This window comes from Pseudorca crassidens, chromosome 18 (assembly GCF_039906515.1).
Source record: "Pseudorca crassidens isolate mPseCra1 chromosome 18, mPseCra1.hap1, whole genome shotgun sequence".
NCBI classification, from domain to species: domain Eukaryota; kingdom Metazoa; phylum Chordata; class Mammalia; order Artiodactyla; family Delphinidae; genus Pseudorca; species Pseudorca crassidens.
The window spans coordinates 11713247-11729767 of NC_090313.1; the positions used below are offsets into that span (position 1 = coordinate 11713247).

At 45.7% G+C, this 16521-nt stretch overlaps 1 protein-coding gene and 1 pseudogene across 3 annotated transcripts in view; both read right to left on the reverse strand.

The window, feature by feature from the left end:
- CLYBL (citramalyl-CoA lyase) overlaps positions 1 to 16521 on the reverse strand; it is a 240014-nt gene that overhangs the window by 108339 nt on the left and 115154 nt on the right. The window lies entirely within an intron of this gene.
- Positions 4583 to 5691, reverse strand: LOC137211362 (CUE domain-containing protein 2 pseudogene; annotated as a pseudogene).

The following is a 16521-nucleotide window of genomic DNA, read 5'->3' on the forward strand; positions in this document are numbered from 1 at the left end:
CTGGCTCACAGGCCCAGCCGCTCCGCGGCATGTGGGATCTTCCCGGACTGGGGCACGAACCCGTGTCCCCTGCATCGGCAGGTGGACTCTCAACCACTACGCCACCAGGGAAGCCCAGCAATTGGGTTTTAACGTTAATTCATATTTAGTTCTTGTTAGAAAATCTGACAGGCTTTTCAAAATACATTGGTGAGGGACTTCCATGGTGGCACAGTGGTTAAGAATCCACCTGCCAATGCAGGGGACACGGGTTCGATCCCTGGTCCGGGAAGACTCCACATGCCGTGGAGCAACTAAGCCCGTGCGCGACAACTACTGAGCCTGAGCTCTAGAGCCCGCGAGCCACAACTACTGAGCCCACGTGCCACAACTATTGAAGCCCACACGCCTAGAGCCCGTGCTCCACAACAAGAGAAGCCACCGCAGTGAGAAGCCCGCGCACCGCGACGAAGAGTAGCCCCCGCTCGCTGCAACTAGAGAAAGCCCGTGCACAGCAACAAAGATCCAATGCAGCCAAAAATAAATAAAATTTAAAAAATATATACATTGGTAAGTTGGGGAGGGGAGGATTTTATGTCAGCACACACAGGTCAGGAACCAGGGCGTGTTGGCTAGATGCTGCTTTCAACCCCAGATCTGATTCTAGTTTTCACTAGGTAACAAGTGATCACTAGGGGGTCAGATCCTTGGGAAAAGCACAAAGATAAACGAAGTCCCTGCAATTCTCAGGCGGTGACCACTCAGCCCTTGTCAGGTGGCTGAGGCACTGAGGGGCCAGAGTCCGTGCAGAGATGGGTAGAACGTGACCACATGGAGTGGGGAGCACAGGGGGCTTGGGCTATGGATCGGCCACTGAAGACCAAGTGCTTCCCGTGTCCTGGGAACCACCATGTGGGGTCACACAGCCGCCTCCCTAGGAAGCAAGGGCTACAGGAACTTGGCATTAGGAGAACTTCTGTCATATTCAGTGAGAGGGGACTTAGCCCTGTTCTCAGGGGGCTGAAGTGGATTCTCCTCCGGGTCTCCCTCTCCTCCCATCTTTTTTTTTTTTGTTTGGTACACGGGCCTCTCACTGTTGTGGCCTCTCCCGTTGCGGAGCACAGGCTCCAGACGCGCAGGCTCAGCGGCCATGGCTCACGGGACCAGCCGCTCCGCGGCATGTGGGATCTTCCCAGAGCGGGGCACGAACCCGTGTCCCCTGCATCGGCAGGCAGACTCCCAACAACTGCGCCACCAGGGAAGCCCCTCTCCTCCCATCTTAAGTAAGCGGTACCCTTTCCCAGGGCCTCACAGCACCAGGCACTGAGGACCTGCACCACCTCTGGTGAGGCAGCCAACAGGCACCAGCAGGGGCTGGAGTTAGACCTGCTCTCCTAAGCCTGAGGTCAGGTTCGCAGGGGCGAGGGCTGGGCACCTGCATGGCCAATGCAGCACGCTCCAGCTCCCTCCCAGGCCCCTGTGGATCCCCCCGTGGGAGGATGCCTGGGTTTGCTTATCAGGATCCTGCTGCCTGGCCTGGCTCTTGTGGTGGTCAGTATCACACTGGCTGCTACAGCACCTGGGAGCACTCCCACTGCTTAAAAACTTCTGCTCCTCAGCCATAAACCCCAAGTAGCCAACATACAAGTCTGAGTTTGCCACACACCCCCGGTGATTCAATGCTGTCCATGCCCTGTGGGGGCAGATGCTCAGCTGGGCTGGTTCCCCTGCCCTCAAGCTACCTGTCCAGATTCTACTCCTCTCCTCTGGCCCAGGCAGCTGAGGCTCCAGAGGGCCCCAGTGCAGGGTTCCACCCAAGTTACAGCCAATGCAGATAGAAAAGCAGCTTGCCAGAGCCCAGGCAAACATCCAAATCCAGGGCTTGGGAAGGCAGGTGGGACTGAGGGTGGAGGCCTCAGCTGATCTCTCCTCACAAGCAGCAGAGCTCTCTGAAGCCAAGGCCAGGTGGTATATGCTGTACAAAGTCCAGGGACCCTAACTGAGGACTCCACATCTTAGCCTTGACGCTGATACTTGGCTCTGAGATGCTCTTGCCTCACCCATGGATGACCCTCAGCCAGCACCATATGCTGGAGGGCTCAAATGGAAACAGGGAAGGCCAAGGAACTTCCAAGTTGTTCCACTTGTCACATTCATGCTATCACTCCATGAACAAAAATGTACTGGGCCTAATACTTTTTTTGAATTATCTAAATGGCAGTCCAGACTTAACCAAGTGCAGAAAAGAACTTGATTCAGGGGCTTCCCTGGTGGCGCAGTGGTTGAGAGTCCGCCTGCCGATGCGGGGGACACGGGTTCATGCCCCGGTCCGGGAAGATCCCACATGCCGCGGAGCGGCTGGGCCTGTGAGCCAGGGCCACTGGGCCTGTGAGCCAGGGCCACTGAGCCTGCGCATCCGGAGCCTGTGCTCTGCAACAGGAGAGACCACAACAGTGAGAGGCCCACGTACCGCAAAAAAAAAAAAAAAAAAAAAGAATTTGATTCAGGACTTTTCATAATGTCACTCTTAAATTCAAAACTGATTTGAAAAGCAATTGTTAACTACAATGATTTAGGCAGCACAATTAATTCTAAATCATTTTAGTACATAATACCATGATGATTAATTTTACGTGCCAACTTGACCAGGCCACAAGGTGCCCAGATATTTGGGAAAACATTATTCTAGGTGTGTCTGTGAAGATATATCTGGATGAGATTAACATATGAATCAGCAGACTGAGTAAAGGAGACTGCCTTCCCTAATGTGGGTGGGCCTCATCCAATCAGTGGAAGATACCAAGTAGGCCAATACTCCCCTGAGTAAAAAAGGAACTCCTCCTGCCTGATAGCCTTCCAGATTTTCCTGCCTTGAGACTTGAACTGAAACATTGGTTTTTCCTGGTTCTCAAGCTTGCCAGCCTTTGGACTGGAACTTACACCAATGGCTCTCCTGGGTCCCCAGCTTCCTGAGTGCAGCTCTCGGGACTTGTCGGCCTCCATAATCATGTGGGTCTTATTGTCCTTATACTACATCTCTTATATATATCTCACACACACGCACACACACACACACGCAGACATACCTTATTGGTTCTGTTTCTCTGGAGAACCTTGATGAAGACAATGCCTATACATCACTTACTAGATAGTTAACACATATCAGTGCCTAGATGCGTGCTCTCCACACACCTCCGCACTGCATCTCCCCATCCTGACCCAACACGGGTGTATGTGTAGCTCTCAGCACCACGCTGCCCAGCACATACAGGGACTGGACCCGAGAGAGGAATGAAGGAAAGGATGGACTCAGGGCTGGATGGGCGGTGGGCTGGCAAGCGTTTAAGGAGAGAGGGCCACATGTGTCCATTAGCCTGTGTCCTCAGAGGGCTAAAAGGGAGAGTGGGCGTGATCATGGTTACGCTCTTCACAGACTTCCCCAGACTGTCTTCACAAAGGGTTGTACTAACTTATTTTGCCACCAGCGGGGCATGAAGGTGCCTAGCTGGCCATGTGCTTATGCACAGCCCTTTGTACTCTTTACACCAGGGTTTTGGACATTCCAGGAAAAGAGGCATGATATAGTGAGTGAAGGTGGCCATGGAAAGGGGCTGGAGATCCGAAACGCTGGGTGAAGGTTTATAACGGTCTTATTTGAGCAATGATGAAACAATCTATGGATCGTGTTAAACCTTCAAGATCAGTATTTCCCACCTTGAGCTGATCTGTATTCTATCATTTTACACCTCTGCTGATCAAATATTTTTTTTTACTGTGGTAAAATACACGTAACATAAAATTTACCATTTTAACCATTGTTAAGCATACGATTCAGTGGCATTAAATACATCCCCACTGTTGTGTAACCATCACCACCATCCATCTGCAGAACTTTTCATCAACCTGCCCATTCCCTCTCCGCCCAGCCCCTGGAAACCACTATTCTATTGTATTTTCTGTCCCTATGAATTTGAATGCCCTGGGTGCCTCATGTAAGTGAGATCTTACGGTATTTGTCCTTTTGTGACTGGCTTATTTCACGTAGCATAATGTCCACAAGGTTCATCCATCTTGTAGCATATGTGAGATTCTCCTTCCTTTTTAAAGGTTGAATAATACTCCATTACATGTACGTACCACATTTTGTTTACCCATTCATCCACTGATGGATACGGATTATTTCCACCTTTTGACTATTGTGAATGATGCTGCTATGAAAAAATATCTCTTCAAAACCCTGCTTTCAATTCTTTTGGGTACATCCCAGAAGTGGAACTGCTGGATCATATGGTTTTTTGAGGGAAAACGATACTTCTTTCTATAATGTCTGTATCACTTTACATTTCCACTCAAACATTATTTTAAAATATTTTCTGCTGCATTCAAGTCCAGTTACCACTAAAGGGGTGTTTTTGAACCAAAAAAAAAAAAAAAAAATCATCTTTTATGCACCCTTGCCCTTTAGAAACTGCCTCCACAAATTCTAATAAATTTTGCTAAATTCCCAATTGTTTATAAACATAAATAATAAGAAAACAAATCATTCTGAAATAATACATCAATAAATTGCTATTTAGGACGCCACACAGAAATGATATGGCCCTTTTGTTTGTTTGTTTTTCCTGGGGCTACCTCTACTGTGCCCATGGCAGCTCCAAGAGGAGGTTAGCACTGTGGAGCAAGGAAGTAGGGAAAGATGGGGGACAGGAGTTAGGGCGGGCCCTGTGTGCGGATGTAGGGCTCCTGTGTCCCTCTGGGATCTGAGTCTAGACGGCTCAGGCAGAGTCTGGCGAGTGCCTCAGTGGAAGCGGCACTTTCTGGCTGGCTTGAGGTTGACGTGTGTGGCCTTCATTTCCCCAGCCTCAGGGTCTCGCACATCTTTGAATCGCTCCACTTTGGTGCTCAATACCTGGTTGTTGATGTACTGGATCAGCTTCTTGGGAGCCTCCTTAGGAGCCATAGGCCGGTGAATCTTCTGATCCTCTGCGCTATCCACCATCATGTACTTCTGCAGGATGAAGGACTTCAGCTCATCCTTTTGGGGGCCTCTGAGGCGCCTGGGCAGGTCCTGGTTGGGGCCATCCCAGGCTGGAGGCCTCTCCTCCTTCCCCTCTACCAGCATCTGCACAGCTTCTTCCGAGTCCCCTCGAGCTCTGGCCAACACCCACTGGGCCTGCTCCACCGAACAGGTAAGGAACACCTCCAGAAGTACGTCCACCCCTGGCAGCAGCTCCTCCTCAGCGCCGGATGCCTCATCTTGGGTGTCCCTAGCAGCAGTCGGAGAAGACATCGTCTCTTCTTTGAACTGCTGCAGAGGCTCTGGGGAGATAGATACCTGACCTTGGACCTCAGAGTTCTGTGGTTGCAGGTTCTCTTTGTTCCTGGCACCACTCAACTGCCCTGAGAGCTTCTGCATCATTTCCCCTATTGTACCCCTTGGGATGTGGGCGAAGCCAGGCACACAGGCCTCCATCATCTCAGTGAAGGTCTCCATGTCGAAATTCTCCTCCGATGGGCCTGAGGGGCCCAGGTCCTCAAGGACCCCGAGCACATAGAAGATGATCTCATCCAAGCCGCTGAGGTCAGCCTCTGGGAGGTGCGTCTGAACAAAGGTAAGGACGGCTGCACTGACAACCCTCTCCGGCTCCGTGCTCTCTCCCCTTCTGCTCCGTCGGGCGCCGCCGGCAAGTCGTCCCACACGGTGCAGCTCTCATCCCACAGCCCCACCAATGAGCGATATGGCCCCTTAAAAGTTCTTTTAAAGCAATTTTGACTCTAAGAGCTGATAAAGGTTGAAAATAAAAATTTCTCACAGAAGATTATGCACAAATCTTGATTCTTAAAGGACTCCTCTAGTTGGGGCTGTATCTTCAATCCTCTGAGGGAGTTGGAGGAGTGTAACTGCACTCTGTCACTGCCTACTCTCTATGCTGGGAACAGAAATATTGGGAAAAATTGAGTTCTCTGTTGTAAGGCCCATGATCTGACCTTGTATGACAATTCTGATGCTCATAGAAGAATCTGTGGGACTAGAATAAAGAACCCATTCATCGATCCTTTCCTATACACCCCCCAAGTGACAGTAAAATTCACCTACAAATTCCAGCCACGCTTACGACTATTGATAACTAGGTATTTACACCAGCATCTGTAATAATTGAGGCCTACGTATGTTCTCAGTTTGCTAAGTTCCCAACTGCCCAGAGAGATTCCTTCCCTATTTTGAAGAACTGTGTTTCAGTTACTATGGCAACAGGGCAAGGAGAAGTGGGGAGCTTTCCATGGGCACAAGAGCAAAAGAACAGCTATTTGTCCTCTCACTGGCAGAACAGGGCCATTCGTGAGATTAGCATGTGGTGCAAACACAAACAAGCATGCAGCCCGCTTCAGAAAAGCCAAGACATTTTCAGGGCAAACTCTCTCACAAAGAAATTATATCACACCTTAATCAAGTGCTCCATTTTGTAATGAAAGGAAGAGATACTCTTTTGTGTCCAAAGCAGACACACACAGGATAGCAGTTTGTGGTCCGCTGTGGATTCACTTCAAAGGAAGGAGTCAGGAGGGCACAGGATGGGGAAGACCCATGGGCTGTGGGCCGGCCTTTCGGCCATCGTGGTGCCATCGAGAAGGAGGGATGCTGGTGAGGGACTTCCCTCCTGGCCTACACTTGCCATGGAAACCCCAGGAAAAGAGGTGAGTGTCAAATAAGGGACAGATTTATCAGAAATAAAGAAAAAAGCAAAACCCTTATTTTTGCTCACTTTGGTAAAATTTGTGTAATGCTGTTTCAGTGCAGATCCCTTCCTCCTCAGGCCATCAGAATACCAAAGGGCAAAAACAAGTGACCCAGTAATGGAACTCTTTTTTTCATACAGAATGAGAAATCAAACAAACATCCATATCAAAAATTACTCATTATCCGAAGTGAAATAAGCCAGACACACAAGGACTAATACTGTACGATTCCACTTCTGTGAGGTACGTAGAGTAGTCAATTCGTAGAGACAGGAAGTATTATAGAATGGTGAGGGGGAAGGGGGAGGGGAATTACCGTTTAGTGGGTACAGAGTTTCAGTTCGGGAAGATGAAAAAGTTCTGGAAATGGATGGTGGTGATGATTGCACAACAGTGAGAATGTACTTAATGCCATTGAACAATAAGCTTTAAATAGTTAAAATAGTAGATTGTATGTTATGTATATTTTACCACAGTGAAAAAAAATTTAAAGTTAACAAATCTCTTTCCCTTGTTATATCCATGCTATTGTTTCATAAACACAAATGTACTGATGAAATTCAGTACGGATCATGCATTCAATAAATACCGAGTCCACCACGAGCTGGCCCTTAGGCCAAGGGTTGAGCAAACATGGACAAGAAGCCATGTGTCCAGCAGACCCTCGCTGGTCACTGAATCCACTTCTTTGGCCACAGAACTGTAGTTCTCCAGATAGGTGCATGGGTGGGGTAAGCCCCAAGAACAGGGAAAACCCTGTACAACTGGGTGACCATTAATGGGTCCCGAAGAAGAGAGCAAGTTTTCCATGAAAACAGAGATCCACGTTTATATCTCGAATGGATTAGTCCTCATAAATTAATGTGGCCACAGCACCACTCTGCCCCGTGGCACTTGGGTGCTCGGTAGCACTTCTAAGGGCAACGCTGCCATTTTTCAGAAAGGCAAATGAAGAGGAGTTTGATACGAGCCAGCCCAGCAGACGATAAGGAGGAAGACAAGGGCAGGGGTGAGGGTGTTTGAGAGGAGGTGAGGGAGAGGAAGAGAATGAGGAAAGAAAGGGAGGGAGGAGAAAGGATGGGTCCTGAAGGAAAGTAGGCGGATAAGAAAGTGGGCGGGAGGGAAGGAAGGCGGAGGTGAGGGCCAAGAGGGAGAGTGGGGGATGGGATGAGAGGAGAGGAGCTTTGTTTTGCTGCAAAGCTCCTTGATTCCGGTTGAAGAGGGGATGACAATAGAGCATGTGCCTGCTAGTGGGCATTCACCATAATCCCACTTCCTTGCTCTACTTTTGGTGAGAAGAGGAGGAGCAGAGGTTTTATCTGAATGGAAAACTGGAGGGATTTTATTCCCCCCGCCCCACCCCCGGAGTGACACTGAGGTCAAGAGGGAAACCTGCACTCCTTCACTGAACACATTTAAGAACACAATGTGATTAGCATCTCTTCTGTTTCTGGGCTGCTTCAACCTGGGGCTCCTGGAAACACAAAGAAGTCTAAGGATGTTGTTTATCAATAGTTAACTGAGTTAATGTCACTGAGAACTGCAGGAATGATGCTCAGGACCCTCTACCCATAGTGATTTTTTTTTTAATTAATCAATTAATTTTTGGCTGCGTTGGTTCTTCATTGCTGGGCATGGGCTTTCTCTAGTTGCGGCGAGCGGGGGCTACTCTTTGTTGCAGTGCGCGGGCTTCTCATTGCGGTGGCTTCTCTTGTTGCAGAGCACAGGCTCTCTAGGCGTGCTGGCTTCCGTAGTTGTGGCACACGAGCTCAGCAGTTGTGACTCGCGGGCTCTACAGTGCATGCTCACGAGTTGTGGCGCACGGGCTTAGTTGCTCCACAGCATGTGGGATTTTCCCGCACCAGGGCTCAAACCTATGTCCCCTGCGTTGCCAGGCGGATTCTTTATTTTATATTTCTTTATTTTATTTTTGGCTGTGTTGGGTCTTTGCCGCTGGGTGCAGGCTTTCTTTAGTTGTGCAAGCAGGGGCCACCCCTTGTTGCGATATGCTGGCTTCTCATTGTGGTGGCCTCTCTTGTTGCAGAGCACGGGCTCTAGGCGCGTGGGCTCAGTAGTTCTGGCTCACGGGCTCTAGAGTGCAGGCTCAGTAGTTGCGCACGGACTTAGCTGCTCTGCGGCATGTGGGATCTTCCCAGACCAGGGATCAAACCTGTGTCCCCGGCACTGGCAAGCAGTGTCTTAATCACTGTGCCACCAGGGAAGTCCCCATAGCAATTTGATAGATGCATTTCCCAGTGTTGGGAATGATGAGAGGACGCACCTGTCAAGTGCAGAACGTGGGAGCTTTTGGTAAATTGTAATTAAAACCTAAAGGACATGCCAGTCGACTTAGCCTCTGTAGAGACGATTTGGGGTTTTGGATGGTGAAATTCTGAGTGCAAGGAACCAACAGCTTACTTGTTCCACTCCTGGCCATAACTGAGCACCCAGAGCAGAGCCTTATGTTTGGATTGTTCACTGCTGGCATTCCTGCCTAAGAAGATCTGATTCTAAAATGAGTTGCATAAAAGACAATATTTAGTAGTTAATGTATTAAAACAGCCAATGGAGAATATAGGAAATATTATCACCATAGGCCCACCAGAAAATTTCACACAAAAAAAGACCATTCACAAAAGTTCTCCATTTAGAGATTCCATTAGTACTCGGTTATCTTAGCTCAAAAAATAATAAATTTAAAGCTGAGATGGCCAATTCCTGGCTTGGGCAGAACTTTAGAGGTAATTGAGCAAATGTGAACTACAAAGATCAATTTCTCAACTTTTTTTTAAAGGTCACGAAAGAAGACTGTCAACCTGACAGATGTAACCATGGATTCTTTTACAGAATCCTTCAAAAGCTCAAAGGCTGCTAAATGTGTCAAATTATGCATCTCCCCCATGACCGGGTTCTTTGATATGAAAGTAATCATGGGAGAATGTTTTTTTCCTCCAGAAAAATGGATCTGCAATTTTGAGAAAACAGTTCTCTCCACATCTTATTTATTTTATTTTTTTGGTAGCTGTCATGAAAATCATCTAGGTTAACGGAATCTTTTTCTCCCTAGATTCTCTCAAAAATTCCTTTCAAGTGTCAATCGCAATGAAATGAGGCCAAAATGTTACACAGCTTAGAATTTTGATATTTTGTTAGCTATAGTCCTTTGATTACCCTGATATGTAGATTTGGGGAAATTTTAATACTGATCTCTCTCTAGTGCTGAATAAGTTTTAGAAAAAACACAGTCTAATTGCCAGACCCATACCACACACACGAAAGCTGTGAATACAAGCTGTGATCACGAATCACGTGTATGTGGCTTTGACTGTGTGGGACCAACAATAAGATTAAGATTGTTTTTTTCCTTCTTAATTATTCAGAGCTAAGTGTGATGAAAATTAAAACTAAACATATGGATGTGATCATGAAGGCTTTCTCTAACACAGTTTTTTTTTAAAGTATGTTTAATGTGCTACAGGCACTAACTCCTTTAAATATTTAAGGCAAGACTTCCTAGAACTTCTAATTTTAGGGGAGCTTAAGATTTTTTTCTTATTCAATGCCACACTTAGCAATGCACCAGCCAAAGTGCAAAACAGCCTCTTTTTCCTTTATATTTAGTTCTAAAAGAACCACTCTTACTGAATATGTATTGTTACTTAGTTTTCTGTGGAATGAACTGGTCAGACTCAGAGAGTAACACTTTTATTGTAAATACACAGGGAATAAAATGAAAAATTAAGAGAGGAATCCTTTCCACAAGCTGTATGTCCATGACAATCTACGTTATGGTTTATTTTTGACTTGATTCAGGGTTTTCTATGATAATGGAAAGAGAGATGGAATAGGTTATCCAGAGAACACGATAACCAGACAATTTTTTGCATGTGTCTTTGTAATGTATTAACTAATTTTAAAAGCTAATTTAATCTTATTTCTATCTGGAGTAACACCGATATTTGTCTTCCTTTGGTATGTGCAACTGATATGCTAAGAAATAGGTGGCTCAGAAGTCTGTTGGGTGAAAAGGACAGACCACTTGAGACTGAAAAGTTGCTGTAGGTTATCATGGTACCATATGGACAATCTCCAAATGGTCCTTCCTCTGACGCTGGTTTCAGAAATGCAAACAGGGGACAGAGGAACTCTGAGCTACAAGTTAGGAGGCCTGAAACATCCATCTGTAGATAGTCTGACGTTGGATTTCAGCTTCTGCCTGCCTGGCACATTTCCCTGGCACCCTGGTTCCATGCTTCCGTCTCACAGGTCCTTTCTTTCCATTCCCATTTGCGCCTCCCAAATCTCTCACTGACTTCACATTTAGCTGAGCTCACATTTCTTTGCTAACCCCGAACTCCTAGATGCACTTCCAGGGGGAATTCAACGGCCATCCATCACTCTAAATTGGTCCTTACCCTGGCAGTCACTTCTGTCTTCCTCCTGGTTCTGCTCTCTTAGCTAAGGTTAGGCTGGAGGGCTTAGCAGAATGCTGACTGTCCATATTGGCCAACCAGCTCCCAGTTAGTTTATGTTTGACTAAGTTACCCTTGCCAGGTCTCTGTGACTATAGTACAAGTGCTGAATACAAGAGCATCTATTTTGGTTCAAAAACCAAATAACAGAGCAAACTTTGTAGTAGTTCTCCATGGCATCCAGCATTTTAAAGAAAACAGAGCAAAGGAGCAAAACCTAAGAACTCAGTTTATCTCATTCCCAGCAAGATCAGTAGACTGCAATAACAGCCCAAAGGCGGGAAAAAACCATAGGATATTAAATTACAAAATACCAACATTTACATAGTAATTCCCACTAATTAAGAAAGAAAGATATAAGTTGTTTGTTATAAACATCACCAGGTCTTGAGCAAACACCAAGAGCTCACCACAGAGCCAAACCAAGCATTTGTCTAATCAGAGCCACCTTCCAGAGCATCTTATTGGTACAGCTGCAGAGCGCACATTTTATCACACATGCTAATAATCCCAGTTATGGTGCCTAGATTTTAATCATTTGTTCTGGGCTTGTTTCTCAAACAATTAGCACTAATGAATGGTCAGAATACCTCAGATCATATATGTCTAATTGCAGTCAAGAGAGGTTCTGGTCTGCATGTACATTTCAATTTACCTCTGGGGATAATGTTTGTTAATTGTATTTCTTTATATGCAAGCTAAGAAAAAGGCAGCTCAGGCAAAAAGGGACTAAGTGTTCTCCTCTTTCCCTTTGTTCCCACAAGAAGCTAAAGTCACTTCAAGAGGCACTTAATCCCATCATCCGTGGTTACAATTGCCTTGCAGCATCAATCAAAAAGAATCTGAAGTAAAATGATGCAGCTATATTGTGTAATTAAAAGCAATTCAGGTAGTTATTGCTTGGGGCCCTTTATGGGTCCAAATACTTAAAATGGCCCTGCAGGGATCCTAAACACTGTAGTGTTTTAAATGTGGTCAGTAATAATATCTGGAGGAAAGGAAAGAATATGCAAAAAAAAAAAAAAAAAAACCCAGAAGACCTCAAACAACAAAAAAAAAGCCCACTAGCCTCTCCTAGTGCGAATTGTTAAGCAAAAGACCAGGGAGAGCAAAAGCCTGAAGTGAAAAAACCCATGACTCGCAACTACAAAGTGAAATAAACGTAGAAAAAAAGGAAGGAGAAAAAGAAAACAATTGATGTTTTCCAAATTCAACAGTCCCTGTCCCAATCCAACTTTCGCACTTAAGAAAAAAGAGTGTCAAAATGTTGGCTGGGTCTCTTCAACCTGAAATGAAACAGCCTTGTACAACCTATATTATAAAAAATAGAGGCTGTGTGAAAATCCAAACTTATTAAGAAAATAAATTTATGGTATGTTTAATGCTACAGTTACTTATAAAGGCAAGATGTGAAAAGTACTTTTTAAAAGTTTGGCACAGATTTTTTTTAAGTGATTTACTTAAATCATTTTTAAAAATTAAATGCTTTGGCTTTTAAGGCTTCATATATGGCTTTTTAAGCCAACAAGAGTTTAGCACAGTATATTCTGTTGTGTGCTTTTAACAAAGAGCCATCATTGACAGGAGGCTGGGAAAATGCATAATTCTCTGGTTTTGATTCTTGGCTAAAATATTTTTAAGTAAAAACACAACTCCTCAACAGACTAGATGTTAAAATAACAATGAGTGTTTAAGTTTTATCATCAATTCCCCTTTTATAATAAAAATGGGAAAGAAGGCTTCCTGTTGATTTACGAAAGGATTTCAGGGAAAAATGCTAAGCGTGTGCCAGAGTGAGCTATTGGATATTAAGGAACTTTTTATGAAAGACACCAGTTTACTGCCAGGATAAGGTGCATTCTAGAAGCAGATGACTAGAGAAAATACTCCATATCACTAGAATACAGCACTTTGCAGCAGCCTCTATAAATACTTTCTAAAATACTGCTTAGTGGCAAATGTTAATTGTGGCCTGGAAAGTATTATGTGTGAGCATGTGAGGGTCATAAGATTTAACATTCAAATCACAAAATGACTGTCAGGTGAGATAGCCAACAACAGTTCACTTAAACACAGAATTGACCTCATTTTCCACACAAATATTCTAGTAATTTGAGTGCAAAAGCCTACAGCTGAAAAATGCGAAAGTACTCCCTCAAAGTTTAACCTTGGGCTTCCCTGGTGGCGCAGTGGTTGAGAGTCCGCCTGCCGATGCAGGGGACAGGGGTTCGAGCCCCGGTCCAGGAAGATCCCAGATGCCGCAGAGCGACTGGCCCGTGAGCCATGGCCGCTGAGCCTGCGCGTCCAGAGCCTGTGCTCCGCAACGGGAGAGGCCACAACAGTGAGAGGCCTGCGTACCGCAAAAAAAAAAAAATCTGCTTACCGTGCTTCTTCCATTATATTGATCATAGTGTTAGGGATACTATATATGCTCAAGCAGTTTTGTGTTGTAAGTACTTCCTATAAACTTAAACCTATTTATTATTATTCAGTGTCCAGTCTTCAAGCACCCGTTCAAAATCATTACCCTCAATGGGTGGGGAGTGGGGTCTGACATCCCCCCACTGCAGTATTCTTATCACCCTTACCTTCTAGCTGCCCTTGTGAGGCGTCACACTCCGTGGGACTAAGAAGAGCAAGTGGGTGACAGAAGCGCCCTGGGATTACTTGAGCTTGATTCCCTGTCTCTCCACCACCACCACCAAAGTGCCCAGATAATTTACTTCATAATCAGTACCGGTGCTTCTTTGCCACGACTGTGCTGCCCTACCTGAAGGCCAGGCACCAAGCTGAAAAAAACCCTCTATTTTGGATCCACCAAAGTATCTGTTCATGTCCTACAGTTTTTATTTCACTAGCCTTTGGATTTAGATAGGCAGGTACTTATTCTTAGGGAAAGGAAGTGTAAACTTTTTTTTTTTTTTTTTTTTTTTTTTTTGCGGTACGCGGGCCTCTCACTGCTGTGGCCTCTCCCGTTGCGGAGCACAGGCTCCGGACGCGCAGGCTCAGTGGCCATGGCTCACGGGCCCAGCCGCTCCGCGGCACGTGGGATCCTCCCAGACCAGGGCACGAACCCGTGTCCCCTGCATCGGCAGGCGGACTCTCAACCACTGCGCCACCAGGGAAGCCCAGGAAGTGTAAACTTTTAACAAGGGACATTTTAGGAATACCCCAAACTGCACTAAGTAAGAAGGAGAAAAACAGATCAATGATAATGAATTGCAGGCAAAAGTCTGTACTGCGATCTGTCTCCTGTAACAGTTCCCAGACAGGTGCTTATCAATATCATATTTCTTTCCTCCCACGCCCCAAGTCTCCTCACTGCTCCTCTGTCCCTGATGCTCCCCTGGAATTCCCTGTGGATGGTGCCCACCACAAACTGCCAGGAGCAGCCCTACAACCGGCCCCTTCAATTCTTGCCATTGATCCAGCTGTGTGCATGCTGGCTAAATGCTGCCAGGTCAAGCTGGAGAACAGGACTTGAAAATTCAGTGCTAATTACTCTGATTACAGTCTGTGTCTCAAGCAGCCAGAGCCTCTGGGAAGTTGTCTACATGTGACCTGTCTCTGAATCCAAAATCTCAGTTTGAGAGATGTAGAATCTATACCTGACGACTTTGCAGCTCGTTAAGTTATAATATGGGCATCAAGTCATTCATGATACCTTCTCCCGAAGCATATGACTAAGGCAAGCCCAGAACGTGGAATGTACAAGACAGATGCAGAGGGGAAAGGATCAAACAGAACCCACGTAGTCACAAAAATTGCAAACACCAGCCCTGCAACATGATGCTCAGATGGCGATTTTCTTGAGATGACTTGAGACCCTTTGAACTCAATGAAGGAGTGAGTAGGGGCTTAAGGGAACATGCTCACAGGCGTCCTCGGTCCGCAAAGAGCCAGAGCCAGCTTGTCGTGAGAACCCTGAACTTCTCAGGATCCATGCCAGTTGTGTATTTACCACTGAGCTCCCAAAGGCAGATGTACTAGAGTCAGAGAAAGTGATTTCATGAATATATTTATATCACATAAAGAATCCAAAAAACGTTGATGGGAGAGAATGCTAAGATAGCAGTTTACTTTCCTGGGCTCACCAGCGTTTCTTTACATAAATTTGAATCATTTGGAAATAGGCTGGGGAGCAAGGCAGCTAGTTTTGCTCTGGAGTACATGGCTCGTTTTCCTTTCTTCACAGACTATGTGCAGATATGCTTGTCCCTGACCAAGTTTATATAAATAGAGTTCTTCTCAGGGCATGAAAAGTAGAACAGAATTAATTGCTCTGAATCATCATGCAGAATTCTGAAGGGATTTCTATTCTCACAGTGACATCACAATGCTAGGTTTCCAGATGCTGCCAAAGAGTTGAGTGTGATTTCGCCTCTAACCCATCACGGGGGCCCTTCTGCAGCTGGCAGGCACCACACAGGCTTTCTGATATGTGCCCAAAGCAAGGATTCTGAGGAAGAGAGGCTTTTCAGGGGACACTTTGGCCCTAAGTGGAGTCCCAAGACAGTAGGCAAAACCTGAACTGTCATTTTGAGCCTGGCCTGAATTGGCCAACACACGTCAAACACCACAGGGCCTTTATGAAAATACGACTTCAAATATTTTTCTTTCCTCCCCTCATTTCCTTCTTTCAAGTACTTAGTTCACAAGGTGCGTCTGTTATGTGTGTTTATTTGAAAACGAAACCGCTTTTAAAGGGCTCAGTTGTTTTACAACAAGAACCCTGAAAATAGAAGATAAAAATTTCAGTATGAACCCATTCTACAGAATACCATTATTTGATGACTTATTTAAATTATTTGCTGATTACTCAATCTAAACACAATTTTAAAAATAGAAGGGGCTTCCCTGGTGGCGCAGTGGTTGAGAATCTGCCTGCTAATGCAGGGGACAGGGGTTCGAGCCCTGGTCTGGGAAGATCCCACATGCCGCGGAGCAACTAGGCCCGTGAGCCACAACTACTGAGCCTGCGCATCTGGAGACTGTGCTCTGCAACGAGAGGCCGCGACAGTGAGAAGCCCGTGCACCGCGATGAAGAGTGGCCCCCGCTTGCCACAACTAGAGAAAGCCCTCACACAGAAACAAAGACCCAACACAGCCAAAAATAAATTAAAAAAAAAAAAAAGTAACAAATGTTCAAGTACAAGTGGTGTCTTAAAAAAAAATAGAAGTGATGGTATGTTTCAAAATTTTGGTAACTTTAAATGGTAATTTTTCTCTTTTTAAGAATTAAATGAAGTCACAATGTTAGCTTACCAAAGCAAACAATTCCTGTATTTAAAAAAACGTACTGAGCTCCATGTCAGGCGCTCCTGCCACTCAA